The sequence below is a fragment of the Mustela nivalis genome (assembly GCF_964662115.1).
Source record: "Mustela nivalis genome assembly, chromosome: X".
NCBI classification, from domain to species: domain Eukaryota; kingdom Metazoa; phylum Chordata; class Mammalia; order Carnivora; family Mustelidae; genus Mustela; species Mustela nivalis.
The window spans coordinates 63,885,667-63,902,253 of NC_139040.1; positions in this window are offsets into that span (position 1 = coordinate 63,885,667).

Sequence of the window (16,587 nt, forward strand, 5' to 3'; positions counted from 1 at the left end):
AGTCAGGAAGAGGGAGAGAATAGGAGAGAGCACCGAGTTTAAGGATTGCATAATAAGCTGTGGTGAGGAGATTTCCTGGGTCACACTGGGAAAGATTGCTCCCCTTCCTGGAGTATATTTGGAAGAGTGTATTTTGCCTCTCCAAGGACAAAAGCCCAGCTGGGAGCCATTGAGTGGTTCTCAAGAATAGAGTCAGAAGGGTGCATACAGGGCAGAAAACCCCTTAACAGCTTTTTGCTGAAAGCCTCAATAGGCTTAACCCTCTGTCTGCTTTTCTGGGACAGAACTGACCAGAGAGCAGAGACACAGGCAAACTCAGGTAACCTGGTCACTGATTTTGCTGTCTGCCACAACAGATTCAAACATCTGTGCGACTATTTTTCTGGGACATCATGGAATAGAGGACTGAGTCATTAGCAGACACCTGATAACCTGGTTCCAGCTTTTCACTGTGTGTTATAATAAACTCTAGCCTCCATGCACAAGCTGTGCAACTGGTTTTCTAGTACAGGATAGTGCTGTACATGACTTGTGGCTCTCCTCTGGGGGAAGGAAGTGGGTTCACACTTTGTCAGGCCTTTTTAAAACTTGGAGTTTTGTGGGGCACCTGGGAGGCTCAGTTGGTTAAGCATCTGCCTTCAGCTCAGGTCATGATCTCAGGGGGCTGGAATGGAGCCTCATGTCTGGTTCTTTGCTTAATAGGAGTCTGCTTCTCTCTCTCTATCTGCCCCTCCCTGTTTCTTGTGTTGTCACTCTCTTGTGCTCCCCCCCCCCTCAAATAAATAAATAAGATCATTTAAAAAACCTTGGAGTTTTGAATCCCAGTTACCCGTCAGAGTTAAAATACAGGAAATCTGTAGCACCAGGTATGCGAAGGGCCTGTGAATAGACAGGTGAGGGGCAGGGAACTGATAAACGCCCAGGACATAGGAGATCGTTCATTTTTCTGTAAGGACATCCTGCAGTGGAGGCCAAGAATTCCCCTCCCCAGGGACAAGAAGGAGGGTGCACCATATTCTTCCTCCTCCACCACCCTTTCTTTTCCCCACCTACCAGTGCAATAGGACTTCAAAGAGAAGCACAGTGCCTCCAGTGCAGAATAGAGTCCCCTACACTAACCTCCAACCCCTGCATCTGGTAAGAACATGTATAAAAAGGCAAGTCAGCTTGTGAGCCAGCCAAGCAAGCCTTTCCCTCAGAAGATCAACAAAGATGCCCTCCATGTACCAAGTTTACTGATTAAAGAATGTTTTGAAACATCAGCTTCTGGTGCAAATAGGACCAGACTTGCTACCCTTTTCCTTCTTTTTTTTTTCTTTTATTAATTTAAAAAATTTTTTATTTAAAAGTTTTTTATTTCTTAGCTTTTATTTTTTATCTTTTGTTTATATATATATATATATATATATATATATATATATATATATATATATATATTCTTTCCCCTTTTTTTAGGTATCAGACATATTTTTTAAAATTTATTTGTTGGCTTGTTTGTGTTCTTCTATTCTTTTTCAGATGAAGCTTCTTATTTTTTCTCTTTTCTCCTTTCCTTACTTTTTTTTTCCTTCTTTCTTTCTTATTCTTTGGAATCAGGCTTATAGTTTTTGTTCATCTGTTTGTTTGCATTTTTGTTCTTTTCCTTTTCTCTTGGATCAGTTTTTTTCTTTTCTTTTTTCTTTTCCAGGCTTATCTTAACAAACAAATCAAAGCACACCTAGGTAGATATCCCACTACAAGCAAGGAGGAACTCTGTAGAGGACAGACCAGTGGGAAAGAACAGCAAAAATGCAACTGCAGAGTGTACATAGGATACACCAGAAACACTTCCTGAACTTGTTGTTGTTCTTGTTTTTTCCTTTTCCCCCTTCCTCTCTTTTCAGAAAAAAATGACAAGATGGAGACATTCACCCCCAAGTATGAACAGGAAATAGTACTACCAAGGATTTTATCAATATGAATATAAATAAGATGTCTGACCTAGAATTTACAAAAATTATAAACATACTAGTTGGGCTTGAAAAAGCATAGAAGACACCATATAATCACTTAATTTATAGATAAAAGAACTAAAATCTGGTCAGGCCAAAAGTAAAAATGTTATTACAGAGATGCAGTCCCAAGTGAAAACCATAGAAATGAGGATGAATGAAGCAGAAGAGATAATCAGTGATATAGAAGATAAAATGATAGAAAATAAGGAAGATGAAAAGAAGAGTGAAAGGAAATGAATAGATCATGAAGGTAGATGAGGGAACTCATGAATTCCAATATATTGCTAGACTCCTAATTATAGGAGTCCCAGAAGGTGAGGAGCAGAGGGGGAGGTTTATTTGAACAAATTATAGCTGAGAACTTCCCTAATCTGGGGAAGGAAACAGTTATTCAACTCCAAGGTCACAGAATACCCCCCTCAAAAGCAAGAAAAATAGATCAACACCTCGACATATAATAGTGAAGCTTGCAAATTATAAAGATAAAGAGAAAATAATGAAAGAAGCTCAGGACAGAGGTCTATAACCCACAAGTGTAGACACATAAGTTTAGCATCAGACCAGTCTGCAGAGACCGGGCAGGCAAGGACTGGCATGATATATTAAGCATGCTCAGTGGGAAAAAAACAGTAAGGCCAGAAAACTTTATCCATCATGGCTGTCATTCAGAATAGAAGAAAAGTAAAAGAGTTACGAGGACAAAGACAAAACAAAATAAAACTAAAGTAGTTTGTGAACAATAAACCAGCCCTGCAAGATATACTAAAGGGAATCCTTTCAGTGGAGAGAGAGCTCAAAAGTAACAATCACCAGAAAGGAACAGAGACAATCTAATGATACAGTGACTCTATATACCTTGGCACTAAGTTCATATCTTTCAATAATTATTCTGAACTTAAATGGACTAAATATTCCAATCAAAAGACATAGGATTTCAGAATGACAAAACAACAAGACCCATCATTACACTGCTTATGAGAGACTCCTTTTGGACCCAAGACACCTCTAGATTGAAAGTGAGGGGCTGGAGAACTATTTATTATAATGGACATCAAAAGAAGCTATAGAAGCCATGCTTATAACAACCAAACTAGATTTTGAACTGAAGACTATAAGAGATGAAGGACACTGTAGCAGAATAAAGGGGGTCTATCAAACAAGAGTATCTAACAATTATAAACATTCATGTCCCTAACTTGGAAGCACCTAAATACATAAACCAATTAGTAAGAAACCTAAAGAAACTCATTCATAATAATACAATAATAGTAGGGGAAATTAACACCACACTCATACAAATGGACAGGTCATCTAAGCAGAAGATCAATAAGGAAACAAGGGCTTTGAATGACACACTGGGCAACATGGCCATCACAGAAATAATCAGAGCATTTTATCCTAAAGCACCAGAAAACATATTTTTTTTCAAATGCACAGGGAACATTCTCCAGAAAAGATCACATACTCGGTCAGAAACCAGGACTTACTTGTACAAAAAGATTGAGATCATACCATGCATATTTTCAGACCACAAAACAATGAAACTTGAAGTCAACCACAAGAAGAAATTTGGAAGTATTAAAAATACATGAGGGTTAAGGAATATCCCACTAAACAATGAATGGGTCAACCAGGGAATTAAGAAATTAAAAAATAAATGGAGAAAAAATGAGAACATGACAGTTCAAAACCTTTGGGATGCAGCAAAGGAAGTCCCAAGAGGGAAGTATACAGCAATACAAACCTTCTTCAAGAAACAAGAAACGTCTCAAATATACAACCTGATCTTACACCTAAAGAAGTTGGAAGAAGAAGAGCAAATAAGCCTAAACATAGAAAGAGAAGAGAAATAATGAAGATTAGAGCAATAAACAATGGTATAGAAATCAAGAAAACAGTAGAAGAGATCAGTGAAACTAAGAGTTGGTTCTTTGAAATAATAAGATTGATAAACTCCTAGACAGACTTCTCAAAAGGAAAAGAGAAGGACCGAAAAATCATCAGTGAAAGAACAGAGATTACAACCAACACTGAATAAATACAAAAGATTATATGAGAATATTTTGAGCAATGATATACCGACAAATTAGGCAATCTGGAAGACATAGATGCATTCCTAGAAGTGTATATTCTCCTAAGACTGAAACAGGAAGAAGTACAAGATTTGAGCAAAGAAATTGAATCAGTAATCAAATATATCCCCCCCCAAATAAGGGCCTAGTACCAGATGGCTTCCCAGGACAATTCTATCAAATATTTAAAGAAAAATTAATACCTATTCTTCTGAGTCTGTTCCAAAAATTAGAAATTGAAGGAAAACTTCCAAACTCATTCTATGAGTCCAGCATTACCTCAATCCTCAAAGGGGAAAAAGACCCCACTAAAAAGGAGAATTACAGACCAATATCCCTGATGAACTTGGATGTAAAAATTCTCACCAAGATACTACCTAATGAGCTCCAATAGTACATTAAAAGTATTATTCACCATGACCAGTGGGATTTATTTCTGGGCTGCTGGTTCAAGATCCACAAATATAACAACGTGATAAACCACATTAATAAAAGAAAGGACAAGAAACATAAGATCTTATCAAAAATGCAGAAAAATCTAATGTTAAAATGCAGCCTCCTTTCTGTATAAAACCCCTCAGACATGTAGGGATAGATGGAACATAACATACCCCAACATCATAGAAGTCATGTATAAAAGACCCAGAGTGAATATCTTTCACAATAGGGAAAAACTGAGAGCATTTACCCTAAGTCACAAACACAACAGGATGTCCACTCTCACCACATTGTATTGGAAGTCCAAGCCTCAGCAGTCAGACAACAAAAAGAAATAAAAGGCATCAAAATTGGCAAATAAGTCAATCTTTCAATTTCACAGATGACATGATACACTATGTAGGAAACCTGAAAGCCTCCACCAAAAAATGGGTAGAAGTGATAGAAGAATTCAGCAAAGTCACAGGATATAAAATCAAAGCACAAAAGTCTGCATTTCTATACACTTACAAAATTGTTCCCATTTATTTTATTTTATTTTATTTTTTAATTAATTATTTTTAAAAATTGCTTTTCAGTACCAGAATTCATTGTTTATGTACCTAACCCAGTGTTCGATGCAATACGTGCCCTCCATAATACCCACCACCAGGCTCACCCAACCTTCCACTCCCCACCCCTCCAAAACTCTCAGTTTTTCAGTTCATAGTCTCCCATGGTTCATCTCCCCTACCAATTTCCCTCAACCCCCTTCTCCTCTCAATCTCCCCATGTCCTCTGTTATTTTTTATGTTCCACAAATAAGTGAAACCATATGATAATTGACTCTCTCTGCTTGACTTATTTCACTCAGCATCATCTCTTCCAATCCCGTCCATGTTGCTACAAAAGTTGGGTATTCATCCTTTCTTTTTTTTTTTTTAAAGATTTTATTTATTTATTTGACAGAGAGAGAGAGAGATTATAAGTAGGCAAAAGGCAGGCGGGGGGCGGGGAGCAGGCTCCCTGCTAAGCAGAGAGCCCGATGCAGGGCTCGATTCCAGGACCCTGAGATCATGACCTGAGCCAAAGGCAGAGGCTTAACCCACTGAGCCATCCAGGGGCCCTGGGTATTCATCCTTTCTGATGGAGGCATAATACTCCATAGTGTATATGGACCACATCTTCCTTATCCATTAATCCGTTGAAGGGCATCTTGGTTCTTTCCACAGTTTGGTGATCATGGCATTGCTACAGTGAACACTGGGTACAGATGGCCTTCATTTCACTACATCTGTATCTTTGGGGTAAATACTCAGCAGTGCAATTGCAGGTCAGAGGGAAGCTCTATTTTTAATTTCTTGAGGAATCTCCACACTGTTCTCCAAAGTGGCTGCACCAACTTGCATTCCCACCAATAGTGTAAGAGGGTTCCCCTTTCTCCACATCCTCTCCAACACATGTTGCTTCCTGTCTTGCTAATTTTGGCCATTCTACTGGGGTAAGGTGGTATCTCAATGTAGTTTTAATTTGAATCTCCCTGATGGCTAGTGATGATGAACATTTTTTCATGTGTCTGATAGCCATTTGTATGTCTTCATAGGAGAACTGTCTGTTCATATCTTCTTCCCATTTTTCGATATGATTATGTGTTTTGTGTGTGTTGAGTTTGAGGAGTTTGTTATAGATCCTGGATATCAAACTTTTGTCTGTACTGTCATTTGCAAATATCTTCTCCCATTCCGTGGGTTGCCTCTTTGTTTTGTTGACTCTTTCCTTTGCTGTGCAGAAGCTTTTGATTTTGATGAAGTCCCAAATGTTCATTTTCACCTTTGTTTCCTTTGCCTTTGTAGACATATCTTGAAAGAAGTTGCTGTGGCTGATATCAAAGAGATTACTGCCTATGTTCTCCTCTAGGATTCTGATGGATTCCTGTCTCACATTGAGGTTTTTTATCCATTTGGAGTTTATCTTTGTGTACAGTGTAAGAGAATGGTCGAGTTTCATTCTTCTACATATAGCTGTCCAATTTTCCCAGCACCATTTATTGAAGAGATTGTCTTTATTCCACTGGATATTTTTTCCTGCTTTGTCGAAGATTATTTGACCATAGAGTTGAGGGTCCATATCTGGGCTCTCTACTCTGTTCCACTGGTTTATGTGTCTGTTTTTATGCCAGTACCATGCTGTCTTGGTTATCACAGTTTTGTAGTAGAGCTTGGAATCAGGCAACGTGGCTCCCATTTATTTTTATTATTTTTTTAATTGTGTTATGATAGTTACCATACAATACATTATCAGTTTTTGCTGTAGTGCTCCAAGATTCATTGTTTACATGTAACTACCAGTGCTCCATGCAATATGTGCCCTCCTTAATACACACCACCGTGTACACCCATCCCTCCAACATGCTACACTCTAAAACCCTCAGATTGTTTTTTGGAGTCCACAGTCTTTTGTGGTTTTTTCCTCCTCTGATTTCCCCCAATTCACTTTTCCTTTCCTTCTCCCAATGTTGTCCACGTTATTCCTTATGCTCCACAAGTAAGTGAAACCATTTGATAATTGACTTTCTCTGCTTGACTTATTTCACTCGGCCTGATCTACTCCAGTTCTATCCATTTTGATGCAAAAGTTGGGTGTTCATCCTTTCTGATGGCTGAGAAATATTCTGTTCATGTGTTTACACCCAAAAAACAGATAATAAAGTAAAAAACTGGGCAGAAGGCATGAACAGACACTTCCCCAATGAAGACATACAAATGACTAGCAGACACATGAAGAAATGTCCATCATTATTAGCCATCAGGGAAACTCAAATCAAAACCACATTGAGATAACACCAGTTAGAATGACAAAAAATAACAAGGCAAGAAACAACAAATGTTGGAGAGGATGTGGAGAAAGGGGAACCTTCTCACACTGTTGGTGGGAATGCAGGTTGGTGCAGTCACTTAGGAAAATTGTTCCCATTTAAACTTGAACCAAAAATCACAATATACCTATGTATAAACCTAAGCACGGGGTAAAGGAGCTGAAGGACTCAGAAAACTATAAAACCCTTATGAAAGAAATTGTGGAAGACACCAAGAGATGGAAAAACAGCTCAAGCTCATGGATTGGATGAAAAAATATTGTTAAAATGTCTATACATGAAAGAGGAGAGATCACAACCAACACCAAAGAAATACAAACAATTATAAGAACATACTATGAGCTACTCTACGCCAACAAATTTGACAATCTGGAAGAAATGGATGCATTCCTAGAAACATATAAACTACCACAAATGAAACAGGAAGAAATAGAAAGCCTGAACAGACCCATAACCAGTAAGGAGATTGAAACAGTCATTAAAAATCTCCAAACAAACAAAAGCCCAGGGCCAGATGGCTTCCCGGGGGAATTCTACCAAACATTTAAAGAAGAACTAATTCCTATTCTCCTGAAACTGTTCCAAAAAATAGAAATAAAAGGAAAACTTCCAAACTCATTTTATGAGGCCAGCATCACCTTGATCCCAAAACCAGACAAGGATCCCATCAAAAAAGAGAGCTATAGACCGATATCCTTGATGAACACAGATGCGAAAATACTCAACAAAATACTAGCCAATAGGATTCAACAGTACATTAAAAAGATTATTCACCACGACCAAGTGGGATTTATTCCAGGGCTGCAAGGTTGGTTCAACATCCGCAAATCAGTCAATGTGATACAACACATCAATAAAAGAAAGAACAAGAACCATATGATACTTTCAATAGATGCTGAAAAAGCATTTGACAAAGTACAGCATCCCTTCCTGATCAAAACTCTTCAAAGTGTAGGGATAGAGGGCACATACCTCAATATCATCAAAGCCATCTATGAAAAACCCACCGCAAATATCATTCTCAATGGAGAAAAACTGAAAGCTTTTCCACTAAGGTCAGGAACACGGCAGGGATGTCCATTATCACCACTGCTATTCAACATAGTACTAGAGGTCCTAGCCTCAGCAATCAGACAACAAAAGGAAATTAAAGGCATCCAAATTGGCAAAGAAGAAGTCAAATTATCACTCTTCGCAGATGATATGATACTATATGTGGAAAACACAAAAGACTTCACTCCAAAACTGCTAGAACTTGTACAGAAATTCAGTAAAGTGTCAGGATATAAAATCAATGCACAGAAATCAGTTGCATTTCTCTACACCAACAGCAAGACAGAAGAAAGAGATATTAAGGAGCCAATCCCATTTACAATTGCATCCAAAACCATAAGATACCTAGGAATAAACCTAACCAAAGAGACACAGAATCTATACTCAGAAAACTATAAAGTACTCATGAAAGAAATTGAGGAAGACACAAAGAAATGGAAAAATGTTCCATGCTCCTGGATTGGAAGAATAAATATTGTGAAAATGTCTATGATACCTAAAGCAATCTACACATTTAATGCAATTCCTATCAAAGTACCATCCATCTTTTTCAAAGAAATGGAACAAATAATGCTAAAATTTATATGGAAACAGAAAAGACCTCGAATAGCCAAAGGGATATTGAAAAAGAAAGACAACGTTGGTGGCATCACATCTCCGGACTTCAAGCTCTATTACAAAGCTGTCATCATCAAGACAGCATGGTACTGGCACAAAAACAGACACATAGATCAATGGAACAGAATAGAGCGCCCAGAAATAGACCCTCAACTCTATGGCCAACTAATCTTCGACAAAGCAGGAAAGAATGTCCAATGGAAAAAAGACAGCCTCTTCAATAAATGGTGCTGGGAAAACTGGACAGCCACATGCAGAAAAATTAAATTGGACTATTTCCTTACACCACACATGAAAATAGACTCAAAATGGATGAAGGACCTCAATGTGCGAAAGGAATCAATCAAAATCCTTGAGGAGAACACAGGCAGCAACCTCTTCGACCTCAGCCGCAGCAACATCTTTCAAGGAACAACGCCAAAGGCAAGGGAAGCAAGGGCAAAAATGAACTATTGGGATTTCATCAAGATCAAAAGCTTTTGCACAGCAAAGGAAACAGTTACCAAAATCAAAAGACAACTGACAGAATGGGAGAAGATATTTGCAAACGACATATCAGATAAAGGACTAGTGTCCAGAATCTATAAAGAACTTAGCAAACTCAACACCCAAAGAACAAATAATCCAATCAAGAAATGGGCAGAGGACATGAACAGACATTTCTGCAAAGAAGACATCCAGATGGCCAACAGACACAGGAAAAAGTGCTCCATATCACTCGGCATCAGGGAAATACAAATCAAAACCACAATGAGATATCACCTCACACCAGTCAGAATGGCTAAAATCAACAAGTCAGGAAATGACGGATGCTGGCGAGGATGTGGAGAAAGGGGAACCCTCCTACACTGTTGGTGGGAATGCAACCTGGTGCAGCCAGTCTGGAAAACAGCATGGAGGTTCCTCAGAATGTTGAAAATAGAACTGCCGTATGACCCAGCAATTGCACTATTGGGTATTTACCCTAAAGATACAAATGTAGTGATCCAAAGGGGCACATGCACCCGAATGTTTATAGCAGCAATGTCCACAATAGCCAAACTATGGAAAGAACCTAGATGTCCATCCACAGATGAATGTATCAAGACGATGTGGTATATATACACAATGGAATACTATGCAGCCATCAAAAGAAATGAAATCTTGCCATTTGCGACAACATGGATGGAACTAGAGCGTATCATGCTTAGCGAAATAAGTCAAGCAGAGAAAGACAACTATCATATGATCTCCCTGATATGAGGAAGTGGTGATGCAACATGGAGGCTTAAGTGGGTAGGAGAAGAATAAATGAAACAAGATGGGATTGGGAGGGAGACAAACCATAAGTGACTCTTAATCTCACAAAACAAACTGAGGGTTGCTGGGGGGAGGGGGTTTGGGAGAAGGGGGTGGGATTATGGACACTGGGGAGGGTATGTGCTTTGGTGAGTGCTGTGAAGTGTGTAAACCTGGTGATTCACAGACCTGTACCCCTGGGGATAAAAATATATGTTTATAAAAAATAAAAAATTAAAAAAAAAAATCTCCAAACAAACAAAAGCCCAGGGCCAGACGGCTTCCCGGGGCAATTCTACCAAACATTTAAAGAAGAACTAATTCCTATTCTCCTGAAACTGTTCCAAAAAAATAGAAATGGAAGGAAAACTTCCAAATTCATTTTATGAGGCCAGCATCACCTTGATCCCAAAACCAGACAAGGATCCCATCAAAAAAGAGAGCTATAGACCAATATCCTTGATGAACACAGATGCGAAAATACTCAACAAAATACTAGCCAATAGGATTCAACAGTACATTAAAAGGATTATTCACCACGACCAAGTGGGATTTATTCCAGGGCTGCAAGGTTGGTTCAACATCTGCAAACAGTCAATGTGATACAACACATCAATAAAAGAAAGAACAAAAACCATATGATACTCTCAATAGATGCTGAAAAAGCATTTGACAAAGTACAGCATCCCTTCCTGATCAAAATTCTTCAAAGTGTAGGGATAAAGGGCACATACCTCAATATCATCAAAGCCATCTATGAAAAACCCACCGCAAATATCATTCTCAATGGAGAAAAACTGAAAGCTTTTCTGCTAAGTTCAGGAACACGGCAGGGATGTCCATTATCACCACTGCTATTCAACATAGTAGTAGAGGTCCTAGCCTCAGCAATCAGACAACAAAAGGAAATTAAAGGCATCCAAATCGGCAAAGAAGAAGTCAAATTATCACTCTTCGCAGATGATATGATACTATATGTGGAAAACACAAAAGACTCCACTCCAAAACTGCTAGAACTTGTACAGAAATTCAGTAAAGTGTCAGGATATAAAATCAATGCACAGAAATCAGTTGCATTTCTCTACACCAACAGCAAGACAGAAGAAAGAGAACTTAAGGAGTCAATCCCATTTACAATTGCACCCCAAACCATAAGATACCTAGGAATAAACCTAACCAAAGAGGCACAGAATCTATACTCAGAAAACTATAAAGTACTCATGAAAGAAATTGAGGAGACACAAAGAAATGGAAAAATGTTCCATGCTCCTGGATTGGAAGAATAAATATTGTGAAAATGTCTATGATACCTAAAGCAATCTACACATTTAATGCAATTCCTATCAAAGTACCATCCATCTTTTTCAAAGAAATGGAACAAATAATGCTAAAATTTATATGGAAACAGAAAAGACCTCGAATAGCCAAAGGGATATTGAAAAAGAAAGACAACGTTGGTGGCATCACATCTCCGGACTTCAAGCTCTATTACAAAGCTGTCATCATCAAGACAGCATGGTACTGGCACAAAAACAGACACATAGATCAATGGAACAGAATAGAGCGCCCAGAAATAGACCCTCAACTCTATGGCCAACTAATCTTCGACAAAGCAGGAAAGAATGTCCAATGGAAAAAAGACAGCCTCTTCAATAAATGGTGCTGGGAAAACTGGACAGCCACATGCAGAAAAATTAAATTGGACTATTTCCTTACACCACACATGAAAATAGACTCAAAATGGATGAAGGACCTCAATGTGCGAAAGGAATCAATCAAAATCCTTGAGGAGAACACAGGCAGCAACCTCTTCGACCTCAGCCGCAGCAACATCTTTCAAGGAACAACGCCAAAGGCAAGGGAAGCAAGGGCAAAAATGAACTATTGGGATTTCATCAAGATCAAAAGCTTTTGCACAGCAAAGGAAACAGTTACCAAAATCAAAAGACAACTGACAGAATGGGAGAAGATATTTGCAAACGACATATCAGATAAAGGACTAGTGTCCAGAATCTATAAAGAACTTAGCAAACTCAACACCCAAAGAACAAATAATCCAATCAAGAAATGGGCAGAGGACATGAACAGACATTTCTGCAAAGAAGACATCCAGATGGCCAACAGACACAGGAAAAAGTGCTCCATATCACTCGGCATCAGGGAAATACAAATCAAAACCACAATGAGATATCACCTCACACCAGTCAGAATGGCTAAAATCAACAAGTCAGGAAATGACGGATGCTGGCGAGGATGTGGAGAAAGGGGAACCCTCCTACACTGTTGGTGGGAATGCAACCTGGTGCAGCCAGTCTGGAAAACAGCATGGAGGTTCCTCAGAATGTTGAAAATAGAACTGCCGTATGACCCAGCAATTGCACTATTGGGTATTTACCCTAAAGATACAAATGTAGTGATCCAAAGGGGCACATGCACCCGAATGTTTATAGCAGCAATGTCCACAATAGCCAAACTATGGAAAGAACCTAGATGTCCATCCACAGATGAATGTATCAAGACGATGTGGTATATATACACAATGGAATACTATGCAGCCATCAAAAGAAATGAAATCTTGCCATTTGCGACAACATGGATGGAACTAGAGCGTATCATGCTTAGCGAAATAAGTCAAGCAGAGAAAGACAACTATCATATGATCTCCCTGATATGAGGAAGTGGTGATGCAACATGGAGGCTTAAGTGGGTAGGAGAAGAATAAATGAAACAAGATGGGATTGGGAGGGAGACAAACCATAAGTGACTCTTAATCTCACAAAACAAACTGAGGGTTGCTGGGGGGAGGGGGTTTGGGAGAAGGGGGTGGGATTATGGACACTGGGGAGGGTATGTGCTTTGGTGAGTGCTGTGAAGTGTGTAAACCTGGTGATTCACAGACCTGTACCCCTGGGGATAAAAATATATGTTTATAAAAAATAAAAAATTAAAAAAAAAAATCTCCAAACAAACAAAAGCCCAGGGCCAGACGGCTTCCCGGGGCAATTCTACCAAACATTTAAAGAAGAACTAATTCCTATTCTCCTGAAACTGTTCCAAAAAAATAGAAATGGAAGGAAAACTTCCAAATTCATTTTATGAGGCCAGCATCACCTTGATCCCAAAACCAGACAAGGATCCCATCAAAAAAGAGAGCTATAGACCAATATCCTTGATGAACACAGATGCGAAAATACTCAACAAAATACTAGCCAATAGGATTCAACAGTACATTAAAAGGATTATTCACCACGACCAAGTGGGATTTATTCCAGGGCTGCAAGGTTGGTTCAACATCTGCAAACAGTCAATGTGATACAACACATCAATAAAAGAAAGAACAAAAACCATATGATACTCTCAATAGATGCTGAAAAAGCATTTGACAAAGTACAGCATCCCTTCCTGATCAAAATTCTTCAAAGTGTAGGGATAAAGGGCACATACCTCAATATCATCAAAGCCATCTATGAAAAACCCACCGCAAATATCATTCTCAATGGAGAAAAACTGAAAGCTTTTCTGCTAAGTTCAGGAACACGGCAGGGATGTCCATTATCACCACTGCTATTCAACATAGTAGTAGAGGTCCTAGCCTCAGCAATCAGACAACAAAAGGAAATTAAAGGCATCCAAATCGGCAAAGAAGAAGTCAAATTATCACTCTTCGCAGATGATATGATACTATATGTGGAAAACACAAAAGACTCCACTCCAAAACTGCTAGAACTTGTACAGAAATTCAGTAAAGTGTCAGGATATAAAATCAATGCACAGAAATCAGTTGCATTTCTCTACACCAACAGCAAGACAGAAGAAAGAGAACTTAAGGAGTCAATCCCATTTACAATTGCACCCCAAACCATAAGATACCTAGGAATAAACCTAACCAAAGAGGCACAGAATCTATACTCAGAAAACTATAAAGTACTCATGAAAGAAATTGAGGAGACACAAAGAAATGGAAAAATGTTCCATGCTCCTGGATTGGAAGAATAAATATTGTGAAAATGTCTATGATACCTAAAGCAATCTACACATTTAATGCAATTCCTATCAAAGTACCATCCATCTTTTTCAAAGAAATGGAACAAATAATTCTAAAATTTATATGGAACCAGAAAAGACCTCGAATAGCCAAAGGGATATTGTAAAAGAAAGACAACGTTGGTGGCATCACATCTCCGGACTTCAAGCTCTATTACAAAGCTGTCATCATCAAGACAGCATGGTACTGGCACAAAAACAGACACATAGATCAATGGAACAGAATAGAGCGCCCAGAAATAGACCCTCAACTCTACAGTCAACTAATCTTCGACAAAGCAGGAAAGAATGTCCAATGGAAAAACTACAGCCTCTTCAATAAATGGTGCTGGGAAAACTGGACAGCCACATGCAGAAAAATTAAATTGGACTATTTCCTTACACCACACATGAAAATAGACTCAAAATGGATGAAGGACCTCAATGTGCGAAAGGAATCAATCAAAATCCTTGAGGAGAACACAGGCAGCAACCTCTTCGACCTCAGCCGCAGCAACATCTTTCAAGGAACAACGCCAAAGGCAAGGGAAGCAAGGGCAAAAATGAACTATTGGGATTTCATCAAGGTCAAAAGCTTTGCACAGCAAAGGAAACAGTTACCAAAATCAAAAGACAACTGACAGAATGGGAGAAGATATTTGCAAACGACATATCAGATAAAGGACTAGTGTCCAGAATCTATAAAGAACTTAGCAAACTCAACACCCAAAGAACAAATAATCCAATCAAAAATGGGCAGAGGACATGAACAGACATTTCTGCAAAGAAGACATCCAGATGGCCAACAGACACATGAAAAACTGCTCCATATCACTCGGCATCAGGGAAATACAAATCAAAACCACAATGAGTTGTCACCTCACATCAGTCAGAATGGCTAAAATCAACAAGTCAGGAAATGACGGATGCTGGCGAGGATGTGGAGAAAGGGGAACCCTCCTACACTGTTGGTGGGAATGCAACCTGGTGCAGCCAGTCTGGAAAACAGCATGGAGGTTCCTCAGAATGTTGAAAATAGAACTGCCGTATGACCCAGCAATTGCACTATTGGGTATTTACCCTAAAGATACAAATGTAGTGATCCAAAGGGGCACATGCACCCGAATGTTTATAGCAGCAATGTCCACAATAGCCAAACTATGGAAAGAACCTAGATGTCCATCAACAGATGAATGGATCAAGAAGATGTGGTATATATTCACAATGGAATACTCTGCAGCCATCAAAAGAAATGAAATCTTGTCATTTGCAACAACATGGATGGAACTAGAGCGTATCATGCTTAGCGAAATAAGTCAAGCAGAGAAAGACAACTATCATATGATCTCCCTGATATGAGGAAGTGGTGATGCAACATGGGGGCTTAAGTGGGTAGGAGAAGAATAAATGAAACAAGATGGGATTGGGAGGGAGACAAACCATAAGTGACTCTTAATCTCACAAAGCAAACTGAGGGTTGCTGGGGGGGACGGGTTTTGGGAGTAGGGGGTGGGATTATGGACACTGGGGAGGGTATGTGCTTTGGTGAGTGCTGTGAAGTGTGTAAACCTGGTGATTCCCAGACCTGTACCCCTGGGTTTAAAAATATATGATTATAAAAAATAAAAATAAAAAAATAATAAAAAACAAGAATTCTGGGTAAACTATAAGAAGAATCAAATGGCGATTCCAGAACTGAAAAATGTAATATGCAAACTTAGTAGTTGGTTTTAAGAGATTGCAAATGGCTAAAGACAGTAACCCTGAAGGTAAGATAGAAGAGAATATTCAAACTGGAGCCCAAAGAAGTAAAAGGATAGAAAATACAGAAAAGAGTAAAAGAGTCATAGAAAATATGATAATAAGGTCTAACTTGTGTGACTGGTGTGCCAAAAGGAATGAAGGAGAATGGGATGTTCATATTATTTGAAGAGAAGTGGCTGAGAATTCTTAACTGATGAAAGGTATCAAACTATATATTCAAGAAGTGTTGAGAACTCTAAGCAGGTTAAATATAAAACACATCTTATCTACACCCATCATATTAAGCAACTGAAAACAAAGAGGACATCAAAAATCATGCAGAAGAATAAAAAACTAATATTTATGTGTTGTTTGTAAAAATGACAATATTGAAGCTGAAACTTATTCCCGATTATATTCTCAGCTTTATTTTCCTTGTCTTTTTGAAGAAAAATAAGATGATGCTACAAATACTATTAAGAAACTTGAAGTATTCTTTTCTGAACAATAAATA